Raw genomic sequence first — 16,899 nt, forward strand, 5'->3', positions numbered from 1 at the left:
ATCATTGATTCATTCACCTGGCCCTGGGATTAGTACTCTGATTTCCCTTTGAGGGACTAGTTTCTATCCCACCCTTAAGTCTGCTGGTTTGGGCAGCACTGGCCATTCTCTCTGGTTCCAGGAGTGGCTGTGAAGGTCAAGATGACAAGACAGAGCCAACAACAGACTCACCCTAACTGGACTGATCCTAAAAGGAAATATGACAATCCAGCTGCACACTTACTGTCTTCCCCATCCTGGGCCTAATTCACTCATTTGTAAATATTTGGGGATGAATTTGGTGGCAAGTATCCCAGTAGAGTTTCCCCCAGTAGTCCATGGTCTTCTCTTCACCCACAAATCCTTCTGAACAGATGCCTCTTCCTCCCCAGAGCCTCCCTAGACTTCCCCAGACATGACAACCCTTCTTTTACCTCTCATTTTCCAAAGTCTATAGGATGTGAACCAATGGAAGTCAGGCAAGTGGCCCAAAGGAATGGCCAGCCAGGATTGGGGTCTCACAGAGGAGGGGATGAGGATGCCTTGGAGTGATGTCCCATCACAGTACCCCTCCAATCCCACTGAAGCTGGAGCTGTGTCGCTCTTGGAAGCCCCTAAGCCCAGGAATCTGTTCCCTTGTCACCCAGCTTGAAGGTTCCTGACTAGTGCCTGCAGCTACATTACCTTTAATCAGACCCTAAGGCCTGGCTCCAGGACAAGCAAACAGAAAGTCCTGAAAGTGACAGGCACTAAACCAAACTTCTCGCAGAGTCCTGGGAGCCACAGGGAGAAGGACTGCTCGGAGCTGATTGCATTGCCCCTGGCAACCACACGTCCCTGCAGGTCAAGTCAATATAGCTGCGCTCTGGGACGCAGGTTCCTGAAGCTTGCAGAAGAAATCTATATTGTTCTCAGGAGCTACCAACCCTGTTCAAGGCGGCACGTGTCTGTCTCCTCTGGGGGCAGCTTAAAGGGACAAAGAAAACAAGAACCAGGGTGGCTAAGCTTCAGTCCGCAGACTAATACCTGCAGAACCTGTGGGGTTTCAGCTGCCTGCCTAACACCCCCCTCATCCCTACTGCCAACACCTCAGAACCCCACAACTGCAGCTGACTCTGAACCAAGTGGAAAATTTTCTTTGGTTTCTTGCCTAAGTAATCCAGCCTGGTAATCACAGCGCAGGTTCCTGTGCTCTGGTTTACAGAGTAGATTGAATGCAGAATGCAAGTTGCTCCCCCACTGCCTGGCCCCTGCAATCTCATATTCCACCTGTGGATCCAACCCACATAAGATGGAAAAATGATTCAGGTGGCAGAAAATGTGTCTGTGTGGAACATGGGAATACCTTTTCTGCCCCTTTTGCCTAAAAGAAACAGTATAGCTACTGACATAGCATTTACATTGTGTTTAGTATTGTAAGTCATCTTGAGACAATCCAAAGTATAAAAGAGGCCATGCTTGGGTTTTATGTAAATACTATGCAATTGTACAGAAGGCATAGTAAGAGACTTAAACATACATGGATTTGGGTCCTGGAACCAATCCCTCACACGTACCAAGGGATGACTGCCCTTTTCATGTTATAACCTATTTAATCCTCGGAAAGCTCAGCTCCATGAAGTACCTGCTATCATCATGCTGTTTTTGATGAGGCCTCTGACACATGGAGCAGTTGATTCACTGACCCAGCGCTTCCCACCTTGCACAGCTGACCAGTGGTGATTGCTCTGTACCACCTTGCTCTGCCCAACTGCTCCAGGGCAAGGATTTGCAAACCAGTCTGAGTTAGATAAAAATCTCCATCCTAGACCTCATCAGTTCTGTGTTGGACCAGCAACTCAAGCTCTAGGATCCTCATTTCCTAGGCTGTCATGTGCATATAAGGACAGCAATCCCGAGTTTATAGGTTGATCATCAGTCACCTTGTTCAAGTGAGACTGTATATTTCTGCTCCCTCTGGCTGGTAGGCTCTCTGCTCTTGGTTCGCCAGCTCCTCTCATTGATCAGATCTCAATTGGATGGTGCTTCCTCTGAGAAGCCTTCCAGACTTCTCCATTTTGCCCTGTACCTCGCTGTCCTCACCACAATCAATGATGTAATTGCCATGGATTTATCCAGCAATGTCAAGGAACCTGTTCCATCCAGATGCAGTGTCTAACAGGGTACACAGAATGAAGATCAGTAAAATATTTACTCTACAAATAACTAAGTGGAAACTTCCTTTTATTTATATTTATGTTCTTACCTAGTCTCTCATGACAGATGGCAAATCTTCTGAAGGCAACAAGCACATCTTTTGTTTGCTTCTGAATTTTCCACCACACCTGGTGCACAGAAGCAGAGGTAGGAGACAGGTGTTCAGCAAAGTGAATTAAATTGCTATGCAGGACACCAGCATCATGTGTCAGAGTGCTTGGTTCAAGTCTTGGCCACACTGTTTCTGGTGATCTGGCTTCCTGCTAATGTGCATCCTGGGAGGCAGTGGGTGCCTGGGCCCTTGTTACTTCCATGAGAGATCCAGACAGAGCTTAACTTGGTCCTATATCTGGCTGTTGGAGAATGCCCAGCAAATTCAAGATCTCTCTCTGTTTATCTGTCACTGTGTCTTTGTCCTGTTGCTTTACACATACAATAGAAATGGATAAATAAAAAATTTTTTAAAGGCGTAGAGCTGGGATTTGGTGGAGGGAAGTGACGTATGAAAGTGCGGAACATGGAGGAGTCATGATACTCTATCTGCGTAAGAATGAGCAGCACACGGAAGTGCCTTTGCTCATGAGATACAATGGGAATTAATGTGTTGGAAGAAGAATTTGGTGCCAGAGTGAAGGCATTGTTTGGAACACTTGCCTCGCATTTCAGACTGCTTTGGGTTCAAGCTCCAGTTTCATTCCTGATTCCAGCTCCCTGCCAGTGCACACCCTGGGAGGCAGTTGGTGATGGCTCAAGAAGTTGGATCCCTGCCACCTGTGTGCGAGACCCAGACAGGGTTCCAGTCTCCTGGCATCCATTTGGTCCAGCCATGGCTGTAACAGGCATTTGTGAAGTGAGACAGTGGACGAAAGATCTCTCTATGTCTGTCTATATCTATCTAGTTCAAAATATTAGCAGATGGCCCCATTGTTGGTTTGTAGTTGTACATCTCAGCCCAGGACTGACAGAGCCACAAGGGCCAGCTTCCTATAGGTCCTTTTGCGGTTTATTCTTCAACTGCAAATGCAAAGTGTAGATTCACCAAGGTAGTGGCTGTGATGGACTCAGAGCTGCCATGCCAAGTCAGGAGAGAAAGATACCAGGAGGTCAGAGGCTGAGCAAGACTATGTGTTGGGAAGCCCAAGGATTGTCCATGGAACTGGATTGAAAGCAGGCAGGGAGATTTGGGAGCAGTGGATGCAGAGAATAGAATGAACAAAACCAGAATGGACAAAGGCAGGACCCAGAAACCTGTTTTGATAGGAGCTCAGCCTGCAAGCCAGACATTCCCAGACTCTCAGCTTTTCCAAAAGTCTGCAAGTGCCCACCCAGACTTTGCTTCACTGGTTGCCTCACAATAAAGGATTTAATGGTTGTTATTTTATTGATGAGAAAACAGGTTTAGGAATCAAGTGACCTAGCAGATTTAAGATGTTGGGTTTTCCCTCTCTCTCTTGCTCTTTCTCTCTTTGTCTTTGCCTTTTAAATAAATCTTAAAAAACAAAGGCAGCTTGCTTGGGGGCAGAATTGCCCATGTCCCTATGCCTTTTGTCCAGCAGCGCATGCTGTGTCTCAGGGACCAGAGGTTCCTATAGGCTCCCAGTCTCTTTTTTGAAAGTGACTGTCAAGCTTCCGGGTTTGATTATTTTATGGAGCCAGTGAACAGAGGGCTGGGGGCACCAAGAGGGAAGTGGCTTATTCTGCCCCTCCGGCTTCTCGCTTACCCCGGGAAAGCAGAACTGGAATAACTGAGACCTCCTAGGCACTGCTTTGGCTACAGCGATGCAAATGATGTGGACAGCCAGGCATCATCCCAGAAGGGGGACACTCCCTGCCGCCTTTGTCCAGGAGAATGATGTGGGCAGGAAGAAAAAAGCAGGAGGGATTAGCAAGTCCCCCATAGATGCTGAGATGGGAGCCTGAGATTCAGCTGCTCAGGCTCCTGTGCTCCAGGGAAAAGGGCAGAAGTTAGCATTATCAGAGTCAGCTCACCAGCTTCTGCTAGCTGATGGCCAGTGAGTGACCCCAGTGGGCTGGGAGAGGTCACAGCGGGGCTGTTTTCTTTGTAACCCCATTGTTTAGCCAAATGAAGCCAAGATGTTCTTGCTTCCCGCTGGAGACAGAAGCCTGGCTTCAATAATTTCTGAGTGCTGACAGATAATTCAGAGATATTGGATATTTCCCCACCTGGGGACTGCCCTTCCCTCCCACGGCGATCTGTTACTGCCCGCCAACCAGGGGGCTGTGCCGAGGCCCCGGGCCCCCTCATGCCTTTACGATCAGGCTTCAGCGTCTTGAAAAAATATTGCTTGAATTTATTTATATAATCATGTTAGGAAGGCGGTGAGTTATTGTGAAGTCAGCATTCTTCCATCTTCCTTCCCGCTAATCCTTTGTTTGAGATTCTGCTCGAAGGAGTCCGATTACTAATGCAATTACACGCTACCTGGTAAAGGGTAATCCAAAAAAAATGAAACCGTTTCACGCAGAGTATTTGTCACTCAGACCCACCCTCCTCCTGAAGCTGAGCATTGCCAACATAAATCAATTAACCACTCATTTTATGATCACCATCATTTAACAATACACCGGCAGCGCCCTCCCTAGTATTTAAATCATCTTCAAGTTAGATGCTGCTCCTTGTTGGGTGTACCCTGCTCTAGGATTCTCCGAGCCACCCTTGGGACAGGCTGGGTTCTAATCACAGCAAAACACAAGCCTGCACCCATCTGGACAACACAGATGGACTTTGTCTTAGACTCCTAAAGATCAAAACCTCTAAGATCAAAGGCAACACTCAAGGATGCCTCTCTCTTCCATTCTCTATGCCATAAATGTGAACATCGGGGAAATGGTGTTGCTAAGTTTTGGGGTATTTTTCCTAAGAGACACAGGAGGATGATGCTTAACCCATGGAAAAGGACCTACAATCTGGAAACTGCTTAGTTCAGTAATGAACAATATTATGAAAAATGTTCTGCATGCTGTTTTGGGGTATTTGTATTTTTAAAACTTATTTATTTATAAGGCAGAATTCCAGAAGGAGAGAGAGAGGAAGTGGCAGAGAGAGGGCAGTTGTCGGGGGATAGGGCGTGGGTGAAGAAAGAGAGAGAGAGAAAGAGAGAGAATCTTTTATCCACTGGTTCACAATGGTAAGGCCTGGACCAAACCAAAGCCAGGAGCCAAGATCTTTTTCTGGGTCTCCCATGTGGATGCAGGTTCCCAAGGATTTTGACCATCTTCTTTTTCAGGCTGTTAGCATGGGTCTGGAGCAGCAGTGAAGCAAATGGAAAATGAATCAGCATACATTTGGGGTGCCAGTGTCACAGACAGCAGCTGAAGTCACTATACCACAATGCTGGGCCTGATTTTTAAACTTTAGTCCAACCCTTGGACAGATCACATAAGATTAATGGTGGCTAAAGAATAGCGTTTAGCTGGTATCCAACTTAGCAACATAAAATTCAAGCTACACAGACCTGAATGCGTGGGAGTAAGGAGGCACGTGCTATTGTCTACGATGAGTAAAAGGAGAAGTAGATGTTTCTGAATGCCGTGTCAGCTGTGTGGCTGACAGTTGAAGGGACCTGATTGCATTTGGGGCTGCTGTAGGAAGCCACACTGCTTATCACAGGAGTATGCCAGAAGACATGGATCCGTCTCCAACAACAGGGCCAGCCGCTGATTCAGGCCAGAATTAGAGGTGGGAACACTGGAACAGGTGGCTTCAACTTCTTCCCTGGCATTGAGGTAGAGATGACGGCTAACTCTGGGGTGTGCAGCAGCATTTGAGGTCTCCCTGGTGCTGCTTATAAAACAGTTAGGAAAACCACCAAGTACATACTTATGTTTTGTGTACATTCCTCTGCTTGTGTTTCAATTAAAAGTTCCCTTAAATTAAAGTGCCTGCTTCTTGGGGAGCAGGCTCGGGGGAGACAAAGGGATGGATGGGACATTGTTGTTTTCACAATCAGCCTGGAGAATGGCTTATTATTTTTAGCCCCATGCATGTATTACTTGGATGAAAATTAATTATTTTCATGCTGCTTTGTACTGGACCCTTGGGTGACTTCTCACACATAAAAGGCTCAATGGACCTGAAGGCAAAACTGAGTAAAGTGTTGGTACTCCAGGAAGATGAATATTAGGTGATTTGGCAAAACTTACTTCCTAAACTTCAGCACCTCCAACCATTTAGATAGAGAGTTCATTGTCGTTGGAAAAATTTTTGTTATGAAATTTAGGAAGAGGCTTTGTACATAGGCAGTTTTGGGGGCTGCAGACACATTGGTTTAAGGTATTTGCCTTTAAATAATATGTATTGATTTATTGGAGAGAGAGAGAGTGAGAGAGAGAGAGAATCTTTCATCTCTTGATGCACTCCCCAAATGGCTATTAACAGTCAGGATTGGGTCAGGCTAAAACCAGGAGCCGGAACTCCACTTGGATCTCCCATATGGGTGGTGGGCTACCATCCCTTGCTGCTGTTCCAGGTGCATTATCAGGGAGCTGAATCAGAAGCAGACTGGACTAGAACTGGTGTCACAGGTGGCACTTTAACCTGTTGTGTCACAATGCCAGCTCCAACCTTTGTTTTCTCCTTTAAGCATCTTTGGTCCAGAAAAGGTCAAGAATTGCAACGAAAGCCTCTTAGATCTAGGAACAGATTTAGGATTGGAAGGAGGAATGTCAAAGGAGGCCTTTCCTGTGGACTGAAGCTGCAGGTGAGCAGCCAGTGAGTGACCACAGGAACGCAGACATACCAGCTGGACCAAGCAAGCATGGCTACTTCATTCTCTGCTGACTGCTCATCTCGGCTTCAGCAATTAATGTGCACTGGGGCATGCTCATGGCCAATGATCTCAGACTTCCAATCCTTGGAACTCAGGGGATCTGCTGCTCTGTCTGAGGCTGCCCCACAGGGATCAGCAACCTGTACCCCACCACCCCAACCCTGACTTGGGGCTGGCGCTCAGCCACTGCCTGTTGCTGTGCAGACTGTAGATGAAAACAAGTTTTAAATTCTTATATGGCCAAAAAAATATCAAAGGGAGACTCAAACACACCAGGATATATTGATATGGCATGAAATTTAAATGTTCGTGTCCTTATATAAAGCTTGATTGGAACACAGTGAGAGTTGCATGCCCTTGCAGGAGTAGCAAGCTTGAGCAGCTGCAAAAGAGACCCTGAGGCCCACAGAGCCCAGAGTGTATTCACTTCTCTGGCCCTTTCTAGAGGAAGTGAGTGAATTTCTACTGTATGCCATGACACAAGCAAAGATCGCAGCTTTATCCAGCACTTTTGACTCCCAAATGAGCCATCTTCTGAAATTTGTGGAGCACACATATTCTAAAGAACTACGGATTGCTTGAAAACTTTTGCAGCACAATAAGCATATCTTTCATTCTGAGTTTGCACAAACTTTTTGAAGCAGCTTTGTTTTCCTATTTTCACGCTGTAGAAGGAATTTGGAAGCACAGAATTGGAATAAAAAGAAGTTGCAATCATAGGGTATCCAGAGATCTTCACTCACAAACCCCCTTATTTTAAAGGGAGAGCAAACTGGAGTCTTGAGAAAGCATCACTACACCGCCTCCCTCACGGTTGCTGCCTCAGGGATCACGCTCTGCATGGTGAAACCATTCCCCATGTCCCGACAACATGGGTTCAGGTAGGAAGACAGTGGCCAGCATGAGGACTTAGACCGCCTGCACCCGCTGGCCCTATAGAACAAGGTGGTTTTTACTTGACTCATGAAGTATTCAAGTCAGTGGATTCACTGTGGTTCTGTTGAGGGGCACTGTGTGTAGCATCTAATCCTGCTTTTATTTCTCATGGAGCTGGATTTTCCCAAGCATCCTGCTTCTTTATGGCTGCAGATGGTGCACACCTTGGGACTTTAGGTGGAAAAACAGCCATAGACCCTGGTAAAAGTGTGACAAGGTGGCCATAGGGACACAGGCTGGAGTGAACTTGAATGCTGCCTGTTATTTCATCAATGGAAGAATGGGTGTGGTGTTCTGCTTGACAGATAGATTTATGATGAATAGACTCGTGCAGGCTTCTCATGTCTGAGCTTGGACTTTGGACCACTCCTCCTCTCTCAGGATCCTCTGTGTGACACGGCAGGTGGAGAGTAAGGTCAGACCCTTCCCCAACCCCTCACTGTGAAGCTGCAGTCCCTGGGCGTGTCCAGTCAGCCTACACAGGAGCCTCCCTGGGGGATTTGCACTTGGACTTGGTCCCCAGGGGGACTGAGGCTCTACTCCTCTCAGCCTGGTGGTTGTCTTGGAGACTAAGAGCTCTAGGACTTCCAGGCTCCCCAAGGACAAAGGGAGAGGTCTGTCAACTGCAGACCCCCCCCATCTCTGAACAAAAACTTGCTTCCTCATGTGAAGAGGGGCATTGCAGAAGAAATGCATCTCGGGAAGCTTGATACGTAAGGACATCTGTGCCACCCTTTCCTTACCCTTCTCCACATGCGCCCCGTCCCCACTCCACCACCAAGAGAAGCAAGCAGCAAGGGTACTGCAGGACTCTCCTTCTGGAATGGAACCACTTGGATACAAAGTCAGACTCTTCAAGGGCTCCATGTGTCACTCCCCACAATCTTCCATTCCCTCACCTGTGAAATAGCAATTTCTGTAAAGTACCTAATTCTCAGAATGGTGAGTGCTCATTGAAATCATGCGTAGACAACACTTGGAACAACAGCTGGCCCAGACAAACAGTAAACACAAAGCTCTTAATAGTTCCTTTTTTTTTTTTTTTGGAAGATTTCTTTCTTTACTTGAAAGACAGTGTGACAGAGAAAGGGGAAGAGACAGAGGCATCTTCCACTCACTAGGTCATGTGGCCCAGACTGCCACAATCCAGGCTAGGTCAAGCCGAGTCAAAACCTGGATCCCGGAAATCTACCTAGGTTTCTTATATGGGGCCTTGCACCTGGGCCACCTTCTGCTGCTGTCCCAACTGTATTAGCAGGGAGCTCAGATGGAAGTGGGGAAGCCATAACTCAAACAAGAGCTCCAGTATGGGATACCAGTATCTTAGGCAGCATATTAACTTGCTGTGCCATAACTCTGGCCCTCTCTTCAAATTTTTTTGGAGGGAAACACCTTACTCGGAGTGCATGGGAGCTACTGGCTTAGGGACGAGTTGGAGTCCTCAGGCCTGCCTCTCCGACTAGCCCTGTGGCAGCTGGGGCTGGCTGTTGGCTTGACCAGTCCAAATGACTTATTTACCAGCCTCCGGCAAGGGAGTTGAAATGAAGAAGTTTAAAAAAAAATCACAGCATCGATTTTCCAGCACGTGAAATCAGCAATGCTATTTCCAGATCCATCCTTTTTGAAATGAAATTAGATAAAGTTTAGTTCACTTTGTCAATTTGCTGAAAACCACCTCCATCCTACTCTCTCCTCAACGAGGCTGGGGCTCGTGGCTGCTGCTTTTTCTAGGCGAGTATCATTGCATTAGGAGCAGCATGAGCTTGCGAGGGTGTTCCAGGATTTCAAGAGCTTTCAGTCCAATGAGGTTTCAATTTGCAGGTACATTTTCCATGAGTACTAGGTGGGCAGCACGTAACAAACAGTCACTGATGTGGAGAGAGAGTCCTCCAGCAATGAGTCATCGAGGCACATCCAGGCTCTAAGTCAGACACACATTCCTCAATGTGGTGGAATTGTTTCCCACCTGGCAGAGAAAATGCACTCTGGCCAAGCCAGAGGCAAGTTCTGCTTTTATGTCGATTATGAGCATTTTCTTTCTTTCACAGTTAAGTGTGCCATTGATTTCAGGTGTGGAAGTGAGACTGCCTGGAAGAGAGGTGTTTTCCAAGACCCGTTTTCACATAAGAGGCTAACAAAAGCCTGTGAAGGGCCAGGCAGGGACAGCCAGGAGTAATCAATGGCCTGTCGGTCATCCTAGACAGCCCAAGCTGGTCCCATGGATGTGGGGGGAGGGTTCATGGGGTCATCAGGCTTGGAGTTGGGAGGAGCCGAAGAAGGCTGCTTCCGTCTGCCCTGCTTTGCTGTGACAAAGGCTCAGTAATTTCCTCCACACTTCCCAGACTTCAGCTTTCCCCTGAGGCCCCTGACCACTGCAAGGTCAGAGTCACAAGGTTCAGGGAGCAGGGAGGTGGCATGATCTTCTGTGCAAAATTGTGACCCAGGGCCTGCATTTATTGGGTGATCTGAGTTGACCAGAAGCTTGGTCTGCTCTCAGTTCAGTCCTAAACCAGATTCTACATGCCCCTGCAAAACAAAAAACAAGCAAACAAAAAATCACTCCAAACAAAAAACAAAAAAACAAAAAGCAGCATTCATAGCACCCTAGTGGTTGCAAAGTGAGGATGTAGACACTAAGCTACTGTGTCAGGCCCTCCAATAGACTTATTAAGCAGCTGCTAGCAAAAGTATGAAAAATATACATTTATTTCTTTCAAAAGATGTTTATGGCAGTTGGTGCTGTGGCTCAATGAGCTAATGCTCTGTCTTCAAGGGCTGGCATCCTATATAGGTGCCCGTTCGTGTCCTGGCTGCTCCACTTCAATCAGCTCCCTGCTCATGGGAAAGCAGTAGAGGATGGCCCAAAGCCTTGGGTCTCTGCACCTGTGTGGGAGATCTAGAAGAAGCTCCTGGCTCTTGATTTCAGATTCCAGTCTTTAAAGCTGTTTGGGGAGTGAATCAGTAGATGAAAGATCTTTCTTTTTCTCCTTCTTTCTATAAAATCTGCCTTAAAAAATTTATAACTGGTTCACTGGAGGAAGAGTGAATTAGGAAGCCACTATAATGCTACATTTGAAACACTTGTCCTATGGGAAGAGAAGTGGATTTTTGGCTCCCAGTTCTAGAAGTTCAAAGTGGAATATCAGACCCCACTTGCTGGGTGTCTGACAGTGGAATTCTTGTTGATCAAGTCCAAAGGTGGTGCTGGGCATTACAAGGCAAGAGTAACCAAGCTTCTACATCCACATAATCTTACTAACAACTCCAGAATTTAATCATAGGGTTCCATCCTAACAGCCCAACACAATCCAAACACTTTTCAAAAGCCCCACCTCTAAGCACAATAGCTCTTAAGTTCTACTCTCTTGGGGACCAAACCTTTAATATTAGGGCCTCTGAGGAACACTCAGTATCTAAAGTGAAACCCAAGGCATGGCAAAGCTCATTTATACTGAGTAATGAAAATCTCTCTCTCATACACACACAAACAGTCTTGGGGTTCATTGATAACAGTGAAAAAACAGACCACAGTAACCACAATTGAACATCCAGATTTCAGAACGGTGACAAAATGTTTTAACGCATAAGAAAGTGACTAAAAGGAAAGATCCAAAACCATATCATTTGATTGGGGATTTAAACAACGAAAGTCCTGCCAACAGGGATGAAGATCCAGACTTAGCCAAGGATATGTGGAGTAGGTGATTAGAGTCCCAGCGTGGGCTGAGTGCTCCCAAAGCTCGCAGAAGCGGAGGCAAATGCTGCAAGGAAAGGAACCCAGGATGGTCTCACCAACCAGGAGCTGTTGAGCCCGGCTCTAGACCTTGAAGCTGAAGACATTGCTTCCCTACCTGCACTGTTGGCCTCCCAACTCTTCCGTTCTGACATCTCTTTGGACCACCTCTGTGGCCATTTACTTAAGATTCTTCTTTTAAATTCTTTTTCCAAAAAATATGTTTCAAAGATAAATTTGTTGCACTGATATAGGGAATAGTGCTTGCACAAACAAAAGAAGCAATCATAAAAATAGAGGTTTCTGTATTCCAACATCATTCAGTTCCAGTTAGATGTTAGTTGTGGCAAACTCTGCAATCAGAAGCTGGTTCCTCTTTGTTATGCAAGGATCAACAACATGTTTAAAGGTCTGAAAGACTCACCAACCTGTCACCCACCCCCAGAACTCTGCTGGCAGTCTTCCCTGCCAAGGACTCCAGTAGGATAGCATGGTGCTATGCAGTACCTCAGGGGCAGACAAAAGTAGGGATGAGCTTCCAGGACTTCCAGTTCTGGGGGGAGAGAGTGATGAACACAGGAGGGTCACAGGCCCTGACATTATAGGGAGTGGGGACTGTAGAGCTAGAGAAACAGGTAGCAGGGGCTGATGCCCTGGTTAGCTGGTTAAGCCAATACTTGCAATGCCATCATCCCATGTGAGCATCAATTTGAGTTCTGCTTGTTCCACTTCCAATCCAGCTCCCTATTAATGTACCTGGGATAGCAGTGGGAGATAGTCCAAGTAGCTGGGCCCCTGCACCTATGTGTGAGACCTAGATGAAGCTCCTAGTTCCTGGCTCCAGCCTGGCCTAACCCCAGCTGTTGCAGTCATTTGGTGAGTGAAGTAGCACATGAAAATCTCTCTCACTCTTTCTCTCTCACTTCACCTTTTTAAAAGAGAAGCAAGTGGCACCACTGGCACAGTTGTGTCTAGGAACAGAGGCACATGATATGTAGGTCAGGTGGACAGTAATTTGTCATTTCTATTTTTTTCTTTTAAAAATATTTGTTTTTATTAGAAAGGTAGATTTGTCAGAGAGGAGAGACAGAGAAAGGCTTTCCATTCAGTGTTTCACTTCCCACATGGCCACAACAGCTGGAGCTGATATGTTTGAAGCCAGGAGCCAAGAGCTTCTTCTAGGTCTCCCACATGGGTGCAGGGTCCCAAGGTTTTGGGCCATCCTCTACTGCTTTTCCAGGCCACAAGTAGGGAGCTGGATGGGAAGTGGAACAGCTAGAACCCAAACTGGCTCCTATATGGGATGCCAACACTTGAAAGGGGTGGATTAGCCAATTGAGCCGTCACACTGAGCCTAAAGATTTCTCATTGTAATGTTACAGTTTTTGTTTCTGTGCCAAAATGAGACTTCAAAGAGTGTATGAAAAATCAGAATTACAGGATGAGTCTATAGTGATGCAAAATATTTTAAAATTCATAGTTTTTCCTCTTTTAACATTATTTATGAAAAGAGAACACATTTCAGGTATTTGGCATACACAGTTGTGAGAGTATATAGATGCTTTCCACCTACTCTCCTCCCTGACTCCCACTCAGCCTCCTTCCTTGTTCAATTTTCACTTGATGTTCTGCAATGAGATACTTTCAATTTGCTTTATAATCACAAGCTTAGCCCTTTACTAAATAGAGAATTCAGTAAGTAAAATAGTCTCTCGGGAGTATAGTCAAGGGCTGCCAACAATAATCAGATTTGAAAATATCAATTTCACTCATATATATTACATTTTGTTTGTAGTCTATTTTAGTTACCACAAATCAGGGAAATACAATATTTGTCTTTTGGGGACTGGCTTATTTCACGAAGCCTAATGACCTCCCTACAGTTCTTCGCAACAGCTATTTCAGCTATTTTCCATGAACTTTTTTTTATTAATAATTTATTTATTGATTGATTTAATTGCGTTATGTGACACATTTTTTTTTTATGCACTGGAATTCCCCCGCCCCTCCCCACACCCTCTCCCCACGGCGGATTGCTCCACCTTGTTGCATTTCCATAGTTCAAATTCAGTTGACATTCTTTCATTGGAGGTTTTGACCAATCATAAAGTCCAGCATCTTATTGTCCTGGTAAGTTCAATGGCTTCTTGGTGAGACCATCTCTGGTCTGAAGGTAGAACCAGCAGAGTATCATCCCAGTCAAGTAAAAAACCCAACATAATATTTACACCCATTTACAACATTATGGCATTAATTGACATGGTATTGATTAACCAATATGTTACTAGGGAAATGCAGGTTCTCGACCGAAACCTGTGACTTCCTCATAGACATTTCAATTTTGGTTAATATTCAACCATGTTCCATATACCTTAAAATGGCTATAGATTGCTATTCAGCTGTCTCTTGTCTATTTCAATGTTAGTATTTAGCATTTTATAGCATTGAAGCATGATTTTGCTAAACGTGCTTGTTTTTCGGGTAGTCTAACTCTATAACTTTAACAGGACCAATGTCAACAGTTTAGGTGAACGTTTTTGGGAGGGGTGTGCAGAGAAACCTTCAACACCCCAGAGAGGAGTAACTGATCTTTGTGTCCCACCCAGTGAGTTATAAGTGCATCCCGGCTGGCCGCTTCCTGTTTGTTTCCAAGCCTTCCTAGTTGTTCTCTGTCTGTCTATTCTAGTTTGTTTGTTCATATGTTTGTTCCATGAACTTTTAAAAGTTCCCTTGCATGTCAGTTTAGTGTTCATCCAAAATGAGTGATGGGGGTGCGCATGTGACCCAGCAGGCAAGCTGTCAGTTCTCCCACATCTATCAGATGCCTGAGTTTCGAATTTTGGCTCTGCCCTTGATTCCAGCTTCCTGCTACTGAGTGATGTGGGAGATAACTGGTGATGGCTCCAGTAGCTGGATCCCTGCCGTGCACGTGGGAAACCTGAGTCAAGCTCCTGACTCTTTTGTTCAGCCTGGCTTGGACCCTGCTAATAGCTTGTGGGGGAATGAACCAGGAGGCTGGGGGTCGCCCTCTCTCTCTCTCTCTCTCTCTCTCTCTCTCATACATACATAAGGCAGTGATGTATTCTTACAGACACAATCCTTTAGATAACAATATGCAAAACTGAAAAATGGCCCAGAACAGGTAAAGAATAGAGGTCTTGGGATTGAACTACCTGGGGTCAGCTCACAGTCAACAGTGTGGTCTTGAGTATCTCATCGCTCCAGGATTCAGAGTCCTCACCTGCATCAGGAGACATGTGCAGTGCCTTTCCCAGGTCAGAGATGTCTCACTTAACTGATTAATGCAAAGCTCGTTGTCCTTCACAGCACTCAGTGCCTGGTAACGTTCCTGCCTGCACACCTGTCCTTGCAATTCTTCACTTATTTTAAGTGCACATCCATGTACATCTTTTTCTATCTGTCCTTGTCACCTTTTCAGTACTAAAATAAAACTGAAGCATATTTTGTGTCATCTATTATATGTGGCTAATAGATTACTCTTTTCCCTGCTCTTAATTTTCATATGCCAACCTGGAGAGAATTTCCAATTCCAGAAGCAAACAAACTACCTCCATTAAGTTGTTGTTTACATTCGAAGGCTTCCAATTGATGGCAGGAATGTGGGACCAGTGATATCTGATGGTAAAATCATTCCTTAACCCTGATTTGAACTGTGGGCCAGTTTGTGTGTGGAGCACTGGTACACACACACACACACACTCTCTCTCTCTCTCTCTCTCTCTCTCTCTCTCTCTCTCACACACACACACACACACATATATCATAGAATGCATATCCTGGTAAGAATAGAACCTTCCCCACCCAGGAACCTTCCTACACCAGTGGCAGGAAGATGCATGGAGATGTTACTGTGGAATGACTCCTGCTGTTGTGCGTGTCCATCTCCACTCGGGGAGGCACGGACAAAGGGGCGTCACGCGGTGCTCTGAGATGCATCAGTTTTCCGGTCTGCAGACCAGTGTGCAGCTCTGTCACCTTCCACCCATCCAACATCTGGCCATTTTCTAAAGGTGCCCCTGTGGCCCCTGTGGATCCTCTTCTGCACTCAGGGAGTACTTTGATGTTGATGAAAACATTCCTCACTGCCCAGCAATGGCATCTGTTTACTCTGAATTCCAGATTCAACTGCCATGGGGTCAAAGACATGCTTATCAATGATGAGGAAGGCAGTCTCACCCCATATATATATTTTTTTGATCATGTCTTAAGGGCAAGCAGGCAGTAGTGATTTATCTCCAGTCAGATAATTGGGTCTTATTTGCATACTATCTCCTGGGGCTCAGCTCCACAAAGGCCAGTAGGGTAAGGTGCCTAAAAGTGACAACTGGTAACTTCCGACCCTACCTGGGCTTCGTTTTATGACTTTCATATCCTTGAAGTTATTTAGAGGAGGATGAAATATGACAGGTGCTGGAGTTGGCAAAAGCAGCCAGTTGATTGCATTCTGGGCTACCCGCGGGAAACTCCTCCTGAACAGCGTCAGCACATTTGGAAGTGTGCAGTCCTTGCTGTCTTTGGCATTTCTCCCCTGACCTGCAGAGCAAGCCTGGTTTACACACAGGTAGCACTGGGCACATGTGGTCTACTGTCCAGCATCTCTCCTAGATACGTCTCCATCTCCCAAGCCCGGTCCACCAGGTCCAAACGAAGCAGGCTCCTCCTGGTTGATCAGCACCCAGGGATGTGCACAAGGGGCCACATGAAGCCAATCAGCACTACAACAATAGCAGCAGTGACAGGCATGTGACTTAAACCAGGCCAAGGAAAGCATTCCCAGGGCTCCTGAAGGGGGTAGAGGAAAGAGCTTCACTCCCACAGTAAGTGCTTGTGTGTGACGTAAAACTGCAGCCACCACGTGGGTGGAGGCTGGCAGCGCACTGTGGAAAATCAGTGGAACCACAGCAGAAATGACTAATGCCGGGATGCAGTCATGCCTGAAGCTACTCTTAAGAATCTTTTGACTGAAACGAAACCTTCCATTAGAAGAAGACATTCTGCCTTGGGTCTCTGTCACAATCAAAAGATGACTGGATCGGAAAGATGCCTTTTTACTGTAACTTGAGGAGCATGAATACCTTCTCTACTAGATCCCCCAAACCAAATCACACCCTACCTTTTTTCCTGGAGAACTACCCTCGTGCCTCAATCCTTGTCTCAGGGTTGACCTGCTTCTTACATTTCCAAATGAAAAAAAAAAAAAAAAAAGCTGAAAGAAAAGACTGGGCCCAGTGCTATAGCCTAGCA

At 46.0% G+C, this 16,899-nt stretch overlaps 1 long non-coding RNA gene across 1 annotated transcript in view; it reads right to left on the reverse strand.

Moving 5' to 3' along the window:
* Positions 1-4,470: 4,470 nt before the first annotated feature.
* The window catches only part of LOC131482218 (uncharacterized), a 35,166-nt gene continuing 22,737 nt past the window's right edge, over positions 4,471-16,899 (reverse strand). Inside the window, exons 2-3 of the long non-coding RNA XR_009246813.1 lie at positions 12,074-12,187; positions 4,471-4,618 (exon numbers count right to left, since the gene is read on the reverse strand). This is a non-coding gene — a long non-coding RNA (uncharacterized LOC131482218). The remainder of the gene's footprint in view (positions 4,619-12,073; positions 12,188-16,899) is intronic.

Source organism: Ochotona princeps, chromosome 16 (genome assembly GCF_030435755.1).
Source record: "Ochotona princeps isolate mOchPri1 chromosome 16, mOchPri1.hap1, whole genome shotgun sequence".
Lineage (NCBI taxonomy): Eukaryota > Metazoa > Chordata > Mammalia > Lagomorpha > Ochotonidae > Ochotona > Ochotona princeps.